At 39.1% G+C, this 18,274-nt stretch overlaps 1 non-coding gene across 1 annotated transcript; it reads right to left on the bottom strand.

The window, feature by feature from the left end:
* Positions 1-4,016: 4,016 nt before the first annotated feature.
* On the bottom strand, positions 4,017-4,119 carry LOC132540055 (U6 spliceosomal RNA). Its single transcript, XR_009551329.1, has one exon. It is a non-coding gene; the product is annotated as a U6 spliceosomal RNA (small nuclear RNA).
* Positions 4,120-18,274: the final 14,155 nt, after the last annotated feature.

The following is an 18,274-nucleotide window of genomic DNA, read 5'->3' as shown; positions in this document are numbered from 1 at the left end:
TAATTAAATTAAATTAAATTAAATCACTAATAAAAATGGTGTGTTGAACTCCTAACTCCCACTGCCTATCAGGAGTTACAGATGTAATTAGTTGAGATGAGTTTCCACTGGGGTACAGTGAAGCCTGAGTCCAGTACAACTAGTATCCAGTTAAGAAGGGCATAAGAGACACACAAGGGAGTCAGGCAGTAGCGCAGCAGGTTAAGCGCACGTGGTGCAAAGCGCAAGGACCAGCATAAGGATCCTGGTTTGAGCCCCCGGCTCCCCACCTCCAGGGGAGTTGCTTCACAAATGGTCAAGCAGGTCTGCAGGTGTCTCTCTTTCTCTTCCCCTCTCTGTCTTCCCCTCCTCTATCTCCAGTTCTCTCTGTCCTATCCAACAATGATGACATCAATAACAACAATAGTAACTACAACAATAAAACAACAAGGACAACAAAAAGGGAATAAAGAAATATTAAAAAAAAGAGACACACAGGGAGAGTACCATACAACAATAGAGGCAAAGTCTGGAGTGACTCACTTGTAAAGCACAGAGCACCAAGAATTGACAGTCACCACCAGAAAGGAGGAGGAATTCAGGAAAGATTCATTGTTGACAACTTAAGTTTGGACTTCCGTCTAGTAGTTCTAGCCTCCAGAACCATAAGAAGAAACAAATTTAAGTTGTTTTTTAAATTTTTTTTTGGGAGTGGGTTAATGGTTTACAGTTTTTGACACAGGTATAATTTCTCATCTTCCTGTGAAAGTTCTCTGTAGAACAATCTCACCCACAGATTGAGTCCTTTTACACAGCTTGCTTTGTGGTATTTTGTTAGGGCAGTCCTGGGAAAATACTATGCCACCCATGTAGTACAGTTATAGTGTCACTGTTTAGAGAAGCCTTCCAGAACATCCCATAATTCAGGGGACATGCAATATGGCCTTTTAGCACCTCTACTTTTTCCTTCACAACATTTTATGTACTCGTAACTTCTGCTAACTTTGTCTTTTCTATTAAGCTATAAATACTGTGAAGACAAGGACAATATCCCTAGGACCCTCTGTATCAAGGGTTGTGCCTGACAGCAGCACTTACTCTCTAAATTTTATTAAAGAAACTAATGAATAGGAAGTTGGGTGGTGGTTAAGCCTGTTGAATGCACATTACAATGTGTGAGGACCTGGATTCAAGCCCCTGTCCCCATCTGCAGGGGGAAAGCATCACGAGTAGAGAAGCAGTACTGCAGGAGTTTCTCTTTCTCTCTTAGTATCTCTCCCTTCCTTTTTTGATTTCTCTGTGTCTATCCAATAAATAAATAAATAAATACAAAAAATAAATCCTAAAAAATTAAAAAAAGAATCCAATGAACAATGAATACATTTTGTTATAAAAGTTTATTTCTAACTTTCCAAAATCATCCAATAGTTGACATTTGATGAACAGAGAGATCTTCTTGACTTTACAGGAGGGTGTGGTGATGTGCGTACACCATAGTGGGTGTGAAATCATACTTCTAAAACCTTACAATTTATACCACTCTGTTAAATTATTATTATTTTTTAAAACCAGAGCACTGCTCAGCTCTGGTTTATGGTGGTGTGGAGGACTGAACTTGGGATTTTGAAGCCTCAGGCATGAGAGTCTCTTTGTATAACCATTATGCTATGTACCCCTGCCCCTGTTAATTACTAATAAAATAAAAAAGAAATTTTATGGAAGCTCACTTTGTTTTTGAAAGGTTTAAATCCAACCTTTTCTTATGTAGTCATAATGTTTTTCTTCAAAGAACTGAAAAAAAAACACATTTGGGTTCTTTTTTTTATAGAAGTAGTTCTTAAGAAGCAGATAGTGTGAAGAAAAAAAAAAAACACCTTAATTTGGTCAAAGTCTCCTTCCTCTCTAACATATAATTTTGAATATATTTTTCTTGATGGATTCACTACTTAAGGGAGTAGCAGGGCCATTAACTGAATATGAAATGAGTCAATAAGTTGTTGTAAGTATTTTCCTTGCCTTTCCCTAAATGCCTTTCATTTTCTTTCAAAACTGGGAGTATAGATTATAAAGTGTCTTTTCAAAGTTCCCTATTCCCTTTTGGCCACATATAACAGTTACAGAGAACACTGAGAAGAATGAAAATATGAAACTATAAAGTGTTATGTGGAATTAAGTGTGTCTCTGCACCTCTTTGATATTTAATCCAAACTTGTTTTAAAAATATCATTCTAACTTTTATTCTGGAATTTTCTTGAGTTTGCAGGAAAAGCAATTTAATTGCTGTATGGTTACATCTGTTTTTGGAGGAAAAAAAACAGATATTCTATCTGTGTGATTTCTGTAAGATTTTGGACATCCTAGAGGATAAAAATCTATCCATATTGGAGAAATTTGATGAGCAGTCCCTGAAGAAGTAGGAGAGAGTTTTGCAATGTCATTTAGCTAAAGGAAGTGCTATGAGTCAGGAGTTTGGTGACATATCTGAGTTCCCACTGATGATACTCAGCTAGTTAGTTTTTCATTTTCTTGATTCTCAGTTTCTTCACCTGTAAAATGAAATTACCATTTTGAATTTCTGCTAAGAAGATGACTTTGACCTATAAGATGTACAAAATGCTTGATTGCATATTAAGTACACAATAAATATGAATCAAGACTGAAGTTAGTTAGACATATAATACACTTATGTAACACACTATCACAAAATACTTTGGAACACATCCTATTCTTTAAGATTTAGAAGAATCTACTGAATGAACTGAGTTAGACACTGTACAAACTACAATTGTTGGTGGTAAAGAACTTAAGGACTAGAAGGAAAGATAAACAAGAAAGGTAATTTCAGTAGTGCAGTGATAAAGGAACTGATAAAGAATAATCATAGTTGAGAGATGTTTGGTGAGTTTTTTTTAATTGGGGGGGATTAATGGTTTACATAAAATATAGTTGTTGGTTTATGTGTAAAATTTCTCTATTTTCTGCAAAACACTCTCATCCCCAGCTTATGTCCTCCTCCACCATCACGCACCAAGACCGGAAAACTCTCCTTTCTCCCAGAGTCCTTTACTTTGGTGCAGTACAGCAAACTGAGTCCAACTTCTATTTTTTGTTGCCCCTTTCTATTCTTATTTGGCAACTCTGTCCATGAGTGAGACCATCCCATATTCATCCTTCTTTTTCTTGAATAACTCACTTAACATGATTTCTTCAAGCTCCATCCAAGATGAAGTGAGTTCATCATTGTTAATAGGTGAGCAGTATCCCATTGTGTAAATATACTACAACTTGCTCAACCACTCATCTGTTGTTGGACACCTGGGTTGCCTCTAGGTTGTAGCTGTTACACATTATGCTTCTATGAACATAGATATACACAGATCTTTTTGGATGGGTGTTTTGGTTCCTTAGGATATATCTTCAGGAGAGAAATTGCAGGGTCATAGGGTAGGTCCATTTCTAGCCTTCTGAGAGTTCTCCAGACTGCTCTTCATAGAGGTTGGACCAATCCACATTTCCACTAGCAGTGAAAGAAGGTTCATTTGTTCCCAAAACCTCTCCATCATTTGTGCTGCTATCCTTTCATTTTGTTGCCCTTGTTGTTGTAGTTATTATTGTTGATGTTGTCATTGTTAGATAGGACAGAGAGAAATAGAGAAAGGAGGGGAAGACAGAGAGGGAGAGAAAGATAGACACCTGCAGACCTGCTTCACCGCTTGTGAAGTGACTCTCCTGTAGGTGGGGAGCTGGGGGGCTGGAACGGGGATCCTTACACCAGTCCTTGTGTTTTGTGCCACCTACGCTTAACCCACTGTGCTACCGCCCACTCCCTGGATCTCACTTTTGTGTTTGGTGAAATTTAGTGATTCAGCTTCATTCATCTGCATGTTTCAACTCAGTTTTTCCAATTTTTTTTTTTGTTGAAGAGACTCTCCTTCCCCCATTTACTAGTTTGGGCCTGCTTATCAAAAATTAGGTGTCCGTAAGTGTAGGGGATTATTTCTGCACTCTCAATTCTATTCCATTGGTCATTGTGTCTAAAAAATATGGAAAATTTGATGAAATTGCATGTATTATTTTTTGCAGTGGTCATGCTAATCTCTGCATCATTCCAATTTTAGTATAATATGCTGCTGAAGTAAATATGAGTCTTTTTTTTAATTGCCTGGGTTTCACTGCTCCAGGTGAATTATATATATATATATATATATATATATATATAGAGAGAGAGAGAGAGAGAGAGAGACAAAGAGAGAGAGAGAGGGAGTAAGAGAAAGAGGCACAACATTACAGCACTGAAACTTTCTTCAGTGAAGTTGGAAAGTGGTTCCAACTTGAGTTACACACATGATAAAACAGGTGTACTTATCCAGATGAGTTATTTTCAGCTCCATTTGGTAAGTCTTATTATGTTCCATACAATTTAAACTGTACTTTATAGGTGTCTTACCTCACTGAATATCACCAACACACAAGGCAGTAGTAATGAGCTAAGGCACTGGTCTACATTCTCACAGATAGTGAAGGGTGAGCACGGACCTGAAATCTAACTATAAATTAGAGTCTAAGTTTTGATTGCTGTACTTGGCAGTCACTTCATAGGTGTTCTAGTTTTATTATTGCATAGCACATCGCCTCAAATGTAGTGACGTGAAACAACCACCATTTTACTATATTCACAGATCTTTATGGGTCATGAATCTCCAACAGGGTTTACCTCTGCTCTGCGGTGTCTGGTCCTCAGGTGGGCAGGCTGAAAGGCCTGAAGTTTCACAGCTGGGGACTGGAAGTCTAAATTACTTACATGTCCCATGGCTGATGCTGGCTGTAGACAGAGAACTCAGCTGGGACTGTTAACCAAAACACCCACATGTGGTCTCTGTGTGGGTGCTTGAATTCCCTCACAGCATGGTGTCTGGGTTTCAAAAGCGAGCATGCCAGAGAGAACAAGCTGCAGCTGCACAACTTTTTGTGATCTACTCTGGACATTATGGTGTCACTTACAAGCCCCACCCAACATGAGATGCAGAAGAGGCAATATAAACACCCTTCTCAAGATCACAGCTGTGTGTTGACTATTATTTTTATAACCATTTATCTATATCTACATCTATATCTACATCTGTATATACATACATATATATGCCTATTTTTTATACTCATGTCTTCTCCTTTCTAAGTCATATCCACCTACTATATCTGGATAACCTTCCTTTTTAAATTTTTTTTATCATATTTCTCTTTGGGTCCTGATAAAGTTGGAGTTCAGCCCCTTCTGATCATCTTCCCCTAAAATTTCTATCTCTGGGAGTATGGACCAAAATTCTTTATGGGGTTCAGAAAGTGGAAGGTCTGGCTTCTTTAATTACTTCTCAATAGGACATGGATGTTGGTGGGTCAATCCATAACCCCAGCTTGTTTCTAAGGAAACTTAGTGGGGTAGGGCTCTGGAGAGGTGATGTTCTAAGACATATTTGTGAGGTCATCTGCCCAGGCATTTCAGGATGAAACCATAGTAGCGCATCCACAACTTGGTAGCTGAAATGTGGTAAAATATAAAACAGGACAAAATGCTTAATAAACAGGAACCAAAAAGTAAGGACAGAGGGGATCAGAATAGAGACCTCAGGGTAGAAAAATCTAGGAAGTCTATTTTATATATGTTCCTAGTGTCTCATGACTTTGGTAATTTTTGCTTGAGATTGATGGCTAACAATCTAAAAATATTGTCTGGGAAGATGTAGTCAGAGTTGAGAATAGGGCTAGAAAGCTGAATTGGGTCAGAGAGTAACTCCCAAACTTAAAGAAAAAATATAAATACAATTAAATGTCTGCCACATCGATTTGACCCAGATCCCATATAAATTCATAGTTAGCACAGGAGCCTGTATAACTTCTGAGTATAATCCTGTCAATCTGTATTGACAGTCCCTTTTCACAGTTGGGATGATACATTCTAGGCTGCACTCATTTCTGGATCATTCTTCTTCCAGTGGTAGAGTAGGAGGACACAGCCTCCCTTCAGAGAGTTACCACTGGTAGTTCATAGTGATGGTATGGTCCTGAAGAAGCCCACAGGAGGATTTAAAAAGATGTTCCTGATGGAAGTGACCAGTGATGGTGGAGAGAGGGGTTTATTGAAGGTGTAGGCCCATTGAGTCTATGGGGGAATTCAAAGATTCCCTGACTAGCGCCTCATGTGATGGGGTGGCCTGGCAGTGACCAAAAAGGCCATCATTAAATGAATCAGTCTCTTGCTCTTTTTCAGCTTTACCTGACATGTTTAGGGTTTCTCCCAGTTGTTAAAGTGTTAGTGTCATTTGTTGTATCCAAATTGTTGTATTATATTTATGGGGTCCAGTCTCAAGTTAGGGAGGAAATACACCAAATATTCAGGATTTTAGTGGGGTCTAAGTTAACCTTGAGTTTTGTTGCATTTATTTGTTTGATGATTCTAATAAAGGTTGTCAGAGAAACAATAATTGTTCTTTAGTTGATGAAGACATAAAATTTTCATCTTTTCTTCATCATTTTAATGATGTCTGGAACTGAGAAATAACTATCATTTGGGAAGACCTGAAGACCTGGAGTGACTTTATAGCTGAAAGCTAGAGCATTCGGGGGCTCATTCACTGACATCCCTGGTAGTTGATGCCATCTAATCTCTGGGGCCTCAGCTGAGATTATCTGCCAGACATATCTATAAAACACATGAGTTTGCCTTGTGATTGTTTGAGTTTCATGTTAGGGTTCCAAGAGTGAGTTTTATGAAAATTTGAGAAGGAACTATTCCATTTTTTAAATTTTTTAATTTCTTTATTGAAGGACTGATGTTTTACAGTTGACAGTAAATACAATGGTTTGTACATGCATAACATTTCTCAGTTTTCCCCATAACAATACAACCCCTACTAGGTCCTCTGCCATCATGTCCCAGGACCTAAACTCTCCCCCTTCACCCATGCACCCCAGAGTCTATTACTTTGGTGCAATATATCAACTCCATTCCAAGTTCTGCTGAGTGTTTTCTCTTCTGATCTTGTTTTTCAACTTCAGCCTGTGAGTGACATCGTTCCATAGTCATCTTTCTATTTCTGACTTATCTCAATTAACATGATTTCTTCAAGCTCCATCCAAGATGGGCTGAAAATGGTGAAATCATCATTTTTAATACCTGAGTAGTATTCCATTGTGTATATATACCACAACTTGCTCAGCCACTCATCTGTTGTTGGACACCTGGGTTGCTTCCAGGTTTTGGCTATTACAAATTGTGCTGCTATGAACATAGGTATACACAAATCTTTTTGGATAGGTATATTTGGTTCCTTAGGATATATCCCCAGGAGAGGAATTGCAGGATCATAGGGTAGGTCCATTTCTTTTCTTTTTTTTTAATATTTATTTTATTTATTCCCTTTTGTTGCCCTTGTTGTTTTATTGTTGTAGTTATTAATGATGTTGTCGTTGGATAGGACAGAGAGAAATGGAGAGAGGAGGGGAAGATAGAGAGGAGGAGAGAAAGATAGACACCTGCAGACCTGCTTCACCACTTGTGAAGCGACTCCCCTGCAGGTGAGGAGCTGGGGTTCGAACCAGGATCCTTATGCCGGTCCTTGTGCTTTGCGCCACCTGCGCTTAACCCGATGCGCTACAGCCCGACTCCCGGGTAGGTCCATTTCTAACCTTCTAAGTGTTCTCTAGACTGTTCTCCACAGAGGCTGGACCAATTTACATTCCCACTAGCAGAGCAGGAAGGTTCCTTTGTCTCCACAACATCTCTAGCATTTGTTGCTGCTATTTTTTCTAATGTATGACATTCTCACAGGAGTGAAGTAATATCTCATTGTTGTCTTTATTTGCATTTCTCTGACAATCAATGACTTAGTGCATTTTTTCATGTTTCACAGCCTTTTGGATATCTCTCTGGTGAATATTCTGTTCATATTTTCTCCCCATTTTTGGATGGAGTTATTGTTTTCTTATTGAGTTTGGAGAGCTCTTTATATATTTTGGTTATTAACCACTTGTCTGATGTAAAGATCTTCTCTCATTCTGTGAGGGGTCTCTTGGTTTGTTATAGTTTCTTTTGCTGTGCAAAAGATTTTTTTAAATTTATTTTTTATTTAAGAAGGAATAAATTAACAAAACCATAGGGTAGAAGGGTTACAACTCCACACAGTTCCCACCACCCACTCTCCATATCCCATCCCCTCCCCTGATAGCTTTCCCATTCTCTATCCTTCTGGGAGCATGGACCCAGGGTTGTTGTGGGTTGCAGAAGGTGGAAGGTCTGGCTTCTGTAATTGCTTCCCAGCTGAACATGGACGTTGACTGGTCGGTCCATACTCCAAGTCTGCCTCTCTCTTTCCTAGTAGGGTGGGGCTCTGGGGAGGCGGAGCTCCAGGACACATTGGTGGGGTCTTCAGTCCAGGGAAGCCTGGCTGGCATCATGCTAGCATCTGGAACCTGGTGGCTGAAAAGAGAGTTAACATACAAAGTCAAACAAATTGTTGAGCAATCATGGACCCAAAGGTTGGAATAGTGGAGAGGAAGTGTTGGGGGGCTACTCACTGCAAACTCTAGTGTACTTCTGCTTTCAGGTATATATTTTGCAGTAGTTTATGGATACGTGTGAATATATGCTCTCTCTCACAGAACCTGGTGTATATCTAGGGTTTGGGACTTTGTTAGAAAGTAATCCACCTGGGATGGAATTAGAGAATGCTATGAAAAGAAAGGTCTTACCTGAGTAATGAAGCTGAAGGGTTGTCATCCCACACCTGAAGTCTCTGGACACAGTCTGAGCTGAAGCATGTTGAGGTGGCAATCATTGCATTGATTAGGTTGCGATTGGCTGATGCAATATTATTTGATATGGATTGGGAGAGGCATGTGGGAAAGTGGGCCCTATCCTAAGGTTCCAGGACTGGGGAAATATAGGCTCTCTAGTGGAGATGTGAGGTTCCTGCTGTCTTAGGGTTCAAAAAGACAATGGATAGTTAATGTTATCATCACATTATTTGTTAATTGGGTTAACTTTGAAAAGTCCTTTTGTTAGGGTTTGCTGTATAGTACCCAGTATCTTGTAAAATAGCTGTGCCACTGGTTGCCTCTGATCTACTTGGTCTGGGCTTTTGAGAGAGTCTGCATATCAAATACACAGCCTATATATTAAGAAGACTCAGTCTGTGTTTTAAAAACTTCGATACATACAATTAATTTTTCCCCTCCCATATTAATTAAGTAGTGATTTATATGACTACACTTTACTAGGAGTGTACATAAACACCATTCCCACCACCAAAAGACTGTGTCCCATCCCATCCACCCACCCCCACCCCCCACCCCCCACCTGCCCAGGAAGCTGCATGTCTACCCTTCACCACAGGGTTTTTACTTTGGTGCCCTACTTTCAATTTAGTCAGATCCTGCTTTTAGTTTCCCTTTCAGATCTTCTTTCTCAACTTCTGTTGATGAGTGGGATCATTCCATACTCATCTTTATCTTTCCGACTTAGCTCACTTAACATAATTCCTTCTAGCTCTGTCCAAGATGGGTCAGAGAAGGTGGGTTCATTGTTCTTGATAGCTGCATAGTATTCCATTGTGTATATATACCACAGCTTTCTCAGCCACTCATCTGGTGTTGGGCACCTGGGTTGCTTCCAGGTTTTAGCTATTATGAATTGTGCTGCTATGAACATAGGAGTACACACCTCTTTTTGGTTGGGTGTTATGGAGTCCTTGGGGTATAACCCCAGGAGAGGAATTACTGGATCATATGGAAGGTCCATGTCTAGCCTTCTGAGGGTTTTCCAGACTGCTCTCCACAGAGGCTGGACCAATTTACATTCCCACCAGCAGTGTAAAAGGGTTCCTCTGTCCCCACAACCTCTCCAGCATTTGTTGTTGCTGTCCTTTTTGATGTATGCCATTCTTACAGGAGTGAGGTGGTATCTTAGTGTTGTCTTAATTTGCATTTCTCTGACAATCAGTGACCTAGAGCAGTTTTTCATATGTTTGTTAGCCTTTTAGATCTCCTCTGAGGTGAATGTTTTGTTCATATCCTGTGCCCATTTTTGGATGGGGTCATTTGCTTTTTTGGTGCTAAGTTTTCTGAGCTCTTTATATATTTTGGTGATTAGTTTCTTGTCTGATGTATGGCATGTGAAGATCTTCTCCCATTCTGTGAGGGGTCTCTTTGTTTAATAGTTTCTTTGGATGTGCAGAAGCTTTTCAATTTGATGTAGTCCCATTGGTTTGTTTCTGCTTTAGTCTTTCTTGCAATTGAGTTTATTTCATCAAAGATGTCCTTGAGGTGTAGGTGGGAAAGTGTTTTACTAATGTTTTCTTCTAAGTATTTGATTATTTCTGGTCTAACATCCAGGTCTTTGATCCATTTGGAGTTGATTTTTTGTTTCTGGTGAGATAAAGTGGTTCAATTTCATTCTTCTGCATGTTACAACCCAGTTTTCCCAGCACCATTTATTGAAGAGAGCCTCCTTCTTCCATTTAATGCTTTGGGCCCCCTTATCAAAGATTAGATGTCCACAGGTGTGGGGGCAAAAGATTTTTAATCTGCTGTGCTACCACCTGGCCCCCTGTGCAGAAGCTTTATAATTTGTTGTAGTCTAATTGGTTTAGTTTGTTTTAATCTTCTTTTTATTTTTTAATTTTTTTAAATTTTTTAATTTTTTATTTTTTTCATCCAAGAGGATTTTATTATTTTTTTTCCTCCACTGTTATTACTGGGCTTGATGCCTGCACCATGAATCCACGCTCCTGGAGGCCATTTTTCCCCCTTTTTGTTGCCATCTCATTGTGGTTATTATTACCATTGTTGAGTTGCTTTGTTGTTGGATAGGACAGAGAGAAATGGAGAGAGGAGGGGAAGACAGAGAGAGAGGGGGAGAGAAAGATAGACACCTGCAGACCTGCTTCACTGCTTATGAAGCGACTCCCCTGCAGGTGGGGAGCCGGGGGCTTGAACCGGGATCCTTACGCCGGTCCCTGCGCTTTGCGCCACGTGCGCTTAACCCACTGTGCCACCGAATTGGATCCATTTCATTGAAGATGTTTTTAAAATTTATACAGAAAGAGTTAATATTTTCCTCTATGTATCTGGTAGTTTCTGGCCTAACATACAAGTTTTTGATCTACTTGGAATTTACTTTTGTGTTTGGTGAAATATAATGGTACAATTTCATTCTTCTGCATATTTCAACCCAATTTTTCCAACGCTATTTGTTGAAGAGACTCTGCTTTCCCCATTTAATAGTCTGGGCACCCTTGTCAAAGATTAGATGTCCATAGGTGTAGGAGATTACTTCTAAGCTCTCAATTCTATTACACTGGTCAGTGTGTCTATTCTTGTTCCAGTACCAAGCAGTTCTAATTACAATGGCCCTATAATAGAATTTGAGATCTGGGAGTGTGATGCCTCCAGTTCTGTTCTTTCTAAGCAAGATTGTTTTGGCAATTCTAGGTCTTTTCTGGTTCCAGATAAACATTTGTAGCATTTGTTTCTATTCTCCCAAAAAATGTGTTTGGGATCTTGATGGGGATAGCATTAAGTATGTATATGGCTCTGGGTAGTATATTCATTTTGATGATATTAATTCTTCCAACCCATGAACATGGAATATCTTTCAACTTCTTTGTTTCCTTTTCTATTTCCTTGAGTAGTGACTCATAATTTTCAGTATACAAATCTTTCTAGATATTTTATTGTTTTTGTTGCTATAGTAAAAGGAATTGACTTCTGGATTTCTTTTTCTTCCAACTTAGTGTTTGGATAAAGGAATGCCACTGACTTTTGTATGTTAATTTTGTAGCCTGGCACTTTGCTGTATTGTCTGATAATTTCCAAAAGCTTCTTGCTGGATTTTAAAAAGGTTTTTCTATGTATACTATCATATCATCTGCAAATAGAGAGAGTTTGACTTCTTCTCTTCCAATCTGTATCTCTTTAATTCTTTGCTCCAGCCTGATTGCTATGGCAAGATCTTCCAACACTATGTTGAATAGTAATGGTGATAGTGGGCAGCCCCGGAACTATTATATTTTTAAAATTCAGCTCTTCAAGTCACAATATGTCTTTTGCTGCAATCATAAGCAAGCTTCAGTTCAGAGAGAATGAATATAGACTCTCTCTGAATGGAATAAATGTTAAAGTTATTAAAGATCGGTGTATGGGAGATATTATTGCAATCATCTTTGGAAAATAAAATCTGCTTTGATCCAGAATTATGGTATCATAAAGAACTAAAATATCTGAGGATTCCAGAAAATCTATCAGAGAGAGAGCTGCCTTGGTTTGAATTTTTTTTTTTAGCATTTAAAAAATAGTTGATTTTTAAAAATTTTACAGTTAAAACACAGTAGTTTGTACATGTGTAACATTTCTCAATTTTCCACATAATAATCCAACTACCACTAGGTCCTCCTTTGCCATTGTGTTTCAGGATCTAAACACTCCCTCCCTCCAGAATCATTTACTTTAGTGCAAGACACTTTGTAGATAAGTACACACGCAAAGCATACCTCATTTTTCTGTTCCATCTCCACCTTAGCTTGGTGAAATATTTATTTTTTTATGTTTAGCTTTATTTTTATGAACAATGTTACAAGTCGCATAGTTCAAAAGATGAGAAAGTGTCAGTAGGTTTACCATGAAAGTTGGTCTTCCATCCTTGTCTCTGTCCTCTTTCCTCGTAGGTAACCACAGTCTGTTTCTTGTATATTGTTCTAGAGTTTCTTTCTGTATAGGTAAACAAAAACAAATAAAAATTTTCCTTCCTTCCTCACTGCTCTTGCTCTCTGCCTCTTTAAGTCTTCATTATTATATATCATGCAATGTGCTATATTTATTCTTTTTTCATCTAACTATATATTTTGGAGAGTTATCTATCATTATAACTTTACATTGTGAGTACCTGTATGCATGTATGCAAGTATTATAGAGATTTAAGAGATTTCTTAAAAACTCATGTCATGGGAAGTAATAGACAGAGTTTAGTTATTGGGATTAGGACCAATGTTTGAAACTCAATTTTTACATTAAAAACCATAATTATACTATATAGGACAAATTCCTTGATCTCTACTGTCTGTCTTCTTCCTTGAAAGTATAGATGGTTGTGTCACTGTTACTTGTGCTGAGATCACTAGCAAATAAAAAGCTAGATATAAGAATCTTATTATATCACCTGAGGTTGGAACAATAGTGCTTTCTCTTCAGTGTTTCAACAAGCATCCTAGTCTGGTGCCAGAGGATTTAGGGTTTCCCTCTTTAATAGGCCCCATTTTTTTTTAATGTGAGGCACTTTGTAAATCAAGTTTTATAACTCCTTGAATAAATCACAATTTCTGATAAACATCAGCACTTCTCCTAAAATTTCTAGTTGCATAGTTAGTTGATGGTATTTAAAGAGAACAGTGAAAAAATTACCAAAACTTTGGCTGAAACTATATGATAACTCAGATATGTTGGTCACCTTGACAGAGTTAGACTTTTAGTCTGAGTTCTTTAGGCTTTCTTGTACTCATGTTTATGGATATGTGATTTCATAGTTTCCTTTTAGTAAGGATGAAATATAGTTCCCTGTCTCTTGACTTTGCACTGGGTGTGTGATTTGCCCTGGTCAATAGAAAGAGACATGTTAGTACATTAGTTCCTCATTTTACTTTTTTATATTTATTTATTTATCTTCTCTTTTGTTGCCCTTGTTTTTTTTATTGTTGTTGTAGTTCTTATTGTAGTTGTTATTTATGTTGTTGTTAGATAGGACAGAGAGAAATGGAGAGAGGAGGGGAAGACGGGGAGGGGGGGAGAGAAAGACAGACACCTGCAGACCTGCTTCATTGCCTGTGAAGCGACTCCTCTGCAGGTGGGGAGCCGGGGAGCTCGAACCGGGATCCTTGAGCTGGTCTTTGCGCTTTGCACCATGTGCGCTTAATCCACTGCACTACTGCCCAACTTCCTAGTTCCTCATTTTAAAGAGATCTAGTGTGTTTCCATTTTTCTTTTCTTTTTCTCTTTCCTTCCTCTCTCTCTCTCTTTCTTTCTCTCTTTCTTTCTTTTCTTTTTCTTTTCTTTTCTTTTTTTTTTTTTACATTCAGTCATGAATGAGAAGAATGTGTCTTAACTGATCTTTGTGTTCTAGTAGTTTGACAATAGAATTCTGGAGTGGAGCCAACACAGCTGAACCATTCCAGTGAAACCACCCAAATAGGGTTTAACTTAGACCAGTGAACTTCTTGACAACCCACAGATGTGTAAATTAAGCAAATGGTTTATGTTAACCATGAAGACAACTGCACTTCATCAGATGCTAAGAAATGGTTGAAAACTCACAGGAAATTAAAAAAAGAAAAAAAAAAAAAAGCCACAGCTAGTTCAGTACTGATTTATCATGCATTTCCATGTGAAGTGTAAGGGGACAGGGAGAGTATGAAAATGAATGGTTTGATGTGTTTACAATGCAGTCCACCAGAGATGAGGAAGGGATATAAAAGCAGCCTGCAAATATCTGAAGGTCAAATATTGGAAGTGGAGTAAATAGTTCTTTTTTGTTGGATGTATTAATGGTTTACCATAAGTACCGTTGTTAGTACATATGTAAAATTTCTGTTTTCTGCAAAACACTCTCACCCCCAGCCTAGGTCCTCCTCCACCATCATACACCAGGATCTGACAGTCTTCTTCCCACTCCACCCCTAGAGTCCTTTAGTTTGGTGCAATACACAAAAACCACTCCAATTCCTACTTTGTTTCCCGTTTCTATTCTTATTTCTCAACTTCTGTCCATGAATGAGATCAACTCATATTCATACTTCTTATTGGTTTATCTGATTTAGTATGATTCCTTTCAGTTCTATCCAAAATGAGGTGAATTATTATTATTGTTATTGTTATTTTGCCTCCAGGGTTATCACTAGGGCTCGGTGCCTGCACCACAAGTCCACTGCTCCTGGAGACTATTTTTTTCCCTTTTGTTGCCCTTGTTGTTTTATTGTTGTAGTTATTATTATTGTCATCATTGTTGGATAGGACAGAGAGAAATGGAGAGAGGAGGGGAAGACAGAGAGGGGGAGAGAAAGATAGACACCTGTAGACTTGCTTCACCGCTTGTGAAGTGACCCCTCTGCAGGTGGGGAGCTGGGGGCTTGAACTGGGATCCTTCAGCCCTTCCTTGCGCTTTATGCCATGTGTGCTTAACCTGCTGCGCTACTGCCCAACCCTTCCCTTGTTTTTTATTGCCACCAGATTTATCACTGGGGCTTGGTGCCAGCATTATGAACCCATCACTCTTCCAGTGACTATTTTTTACTCTTTCTATTTTATTGGATAGGACAGAGAGAAAATTAGAGGGGCGGGGGAGATAGAAAGGTAGAGAGATAGAGTATGTTATCCAGCATCCCTTCAGAGGATGGAATATTATCTACCGTTGTTGATCCACATTGAGGACAAGATCATATGGTGTCCCACAAAGGGGTCTATTATGTCTTTCCTGATGGAGATGACTAGTGACGAAGCAGAGCGGGATCTATTCGAGGTTCTAGACCCATCATGTCTGTGTGGGAATCTCAGGACTCCCCAACTAGGGCCCCAGCTGATGGAGTGGCCTGATTGTGACTAAAGAGTCATCATTAAAGTATGCCAGTCTCTTGCCCTTATTCAGTTTTTGTAGTCCTTACTTTGGTAAGGTTAGCTTTGCCACCTGAGGAGATGGGTCCTGAAATTTGGGCAGCTTGGAATGTTCCTACTCATGACCACAGAATGTGAGCTCAGACCTATAGGGATGCAGAGGTCACATAGGCTCCTAAACTGAATGTGGGCCCCAGATCACATCAATGGGGTATAGAGTCAACAATATTTATACACCTTTCCCATATTTGGGAGCTATTCTCTTCCCTGATCCAGCTTTCTAGCCCCTTTTCCAGCCATGACATCATCTCCCCAGACAATAATTTGAGTCCACTTGCATATCAGATGTGAGGCTCAGGAAAAAACTAGTATAGTCATGGGCCCTTTGGAATATAACTAAAATACTCCTACTAGCTTTCTTCAAAATGGAGACCCCAAATCTTTACCTGTAATATTTCAGTCTTTAGGTTCATGATTAGTCAACAATTTGTTTGGCTTTATGTGTTAACTCTTTTTTTAGCCACCAGGTTCCAGATGCTACCATGATGTCAACCAGACTTCCCTGAACAGACAATTCCACCAATGTGTCCTGGAGCCCTGCCTCCTCAGAGCCCTGCCCCACTAGGGAAAGACAGAGACAGGCTAGGAGTATGGATCAACCTATCAATGCCCATGTTCAGCAGGGAAGCAATTACAGAAGCCAAACCTTTCACCTTCTGCACCCCATAATGATCCTGGGTCCATACTCCCAGAGGGATAAAGAATAGAGAAGCTATCAGGGGAGGGGATGGGATACGGAGTTCTGGTGGTGGGAATTGTGTGGAGTTGTACCCCTTTTATCCTGTGGTTTTGTTAGTGTTTCCTTTTATAAATAAAAATTAAAAAAAAAGAGAGGTAGAGAGAAAGTCACCCGCAGACATGCATAACTCCTTGTAAAGTGTCTCTTCTACAGGTAGGGAGTGGGAACTTGAACCTGGGTCCTTGTGCACGGTGAGGTGTGAGCTTAACTAGGTGTACCACCACCAAGCCAGAAGTGGGGTAAATAATATACTGACCTCTAAGAGGAAACACCTAGGAAAAATAATACATCGATGTAGTATCAACAAAAACTTAGGTTGGGGCAAGAAAAATATCTCCATCATAAGATTGTGTTTCTTTTGTTCTGAATAAGCATTAGGGAACTCCTCTGCCCCATACACACACACTTTTACTTTGACATTTTAAAATTTAGCAGGACAAAGGAATAGGAACTCACTGTGGAAATAACCTTTGGCCAACTGGATAGAAGCTCTTAAATTAACAAGCCAATAAAATTGAGCTTAACCATCTTATTAGACAGGTGCACATATATGTGTGCACAGTGATCTTCCTGCTGGTAAATTATATCACTCTGAGTTTTAGGCGGCTCACAAAAGGAAATAAACTCTTGACCAAGAGCATTCTCTTTAAACATTAGACATAAGGTACAAGCAGTTTGACAAGAAGATTAGATTAATGGACTGTGGGTCAGAAGAGATTTGGAGTAATGTCAGCCTGGTCTTATTAAACATGACCCAGACTGGGGACTATCACTAGAGACTTGAGGGTCAATCCAGTAGAGACATCATTGTTAAGTGTTTGATCAAGTTAGAAAATACTTTGTTGAAAGGGCTTTCTCTTTCTCTCTCCCTCTCTCTCTCTCTTTTAATATGTAAAAACAAGAGCAAACTTTTCAGGAGAAAGTAATTCCAAAAGAAGTTCCTGTTCCCTGGATAAATACAGGCTTTCTATGCTCCAAACAGCCATTCCAATTTCTTCAGGAAGTACATTTTATTCTAAAAGACTTATTTGGCAGTTTTTTTTTTTTTTTTTTTTTTTTTTTTTTTTTGTGGTTTGGAGAGTCCAATAGTCTGTTGATTATATAGGAGTGGATTTTTATGGGAGTACCTTTTAGGTTCTCTTTATACGAGTTCACAGGAGGATGGACGAGTTCAAAGGAGGATGGAATTACACAATGTACCTTCTTATTATTAGCTGTGAAGGAAATGTTCAGTCTTTCCTTTGAACAGGAGCTATGACTGCACTTATAATTTGTCTTGGTATTGGCAATAATTGAGCTCATAATGCTCTAACATCATTTGAATTGGCTTTTGCTGCTTTTCTCACAAGTGAATTCCTCCCAGCATCTGGAAATAGATAACTTGGGAGATTGGTCACAACCTCATCAAGATTGCTTGAATTAAAGAATTTATATCTTCCTGCCTGCTTTCTGTGATCTTGCTTATGATTAAATGCCTTGACTTTACTAGGCTAATTCAAAGAAATAGAGCATTTAGGGAGTCGGGCTGTAGTGCAGCGGGTTAAGCGCAGGTGGCGCAAAGCACAAGGACAGGCATAAGGATCCCGGTATGAACCCCAGCTCCCCACCTGCAGGGGAGTCGCTTCACAGGCGGTGAAGCAGGTCTGCAGGTGTCTATCTTTCTCTCCTCCTCTCTGTCTTCCCCTCCTCTCTCCATTTCTCTCTGTCCTATCCAACAACTACAACAACATTCTCACAGGAGTGAAGTGATATCTCATTGTTGTCTTTATTTGCATTTCTCTGACAACCAGAGACTTGGAACATTTTTTCATGTGTTTCTCGGCCTTTTGGATCTCTTCTGTGGTGAAT

Source organism: Erinaceus europaeus, chromosome 8, assembly GCF_950295315.1.
Source record: "Erinaceus europaeus chromosome 8, mEriEur2.1, whole genome shotgun sequence".
NCBI classification, from domain to species: Eukaryota; Metazoa; Chordata; class Mammalia; order Eulipotyphla; family Erinaceidae; genus Erinaceus; species Erinaceus europaeus.
The sequence above is the reverse complement of the archived record's forward strand: the minus strand, read 5'-3'. Positions and strand labels throughout refer to the sequence as shown.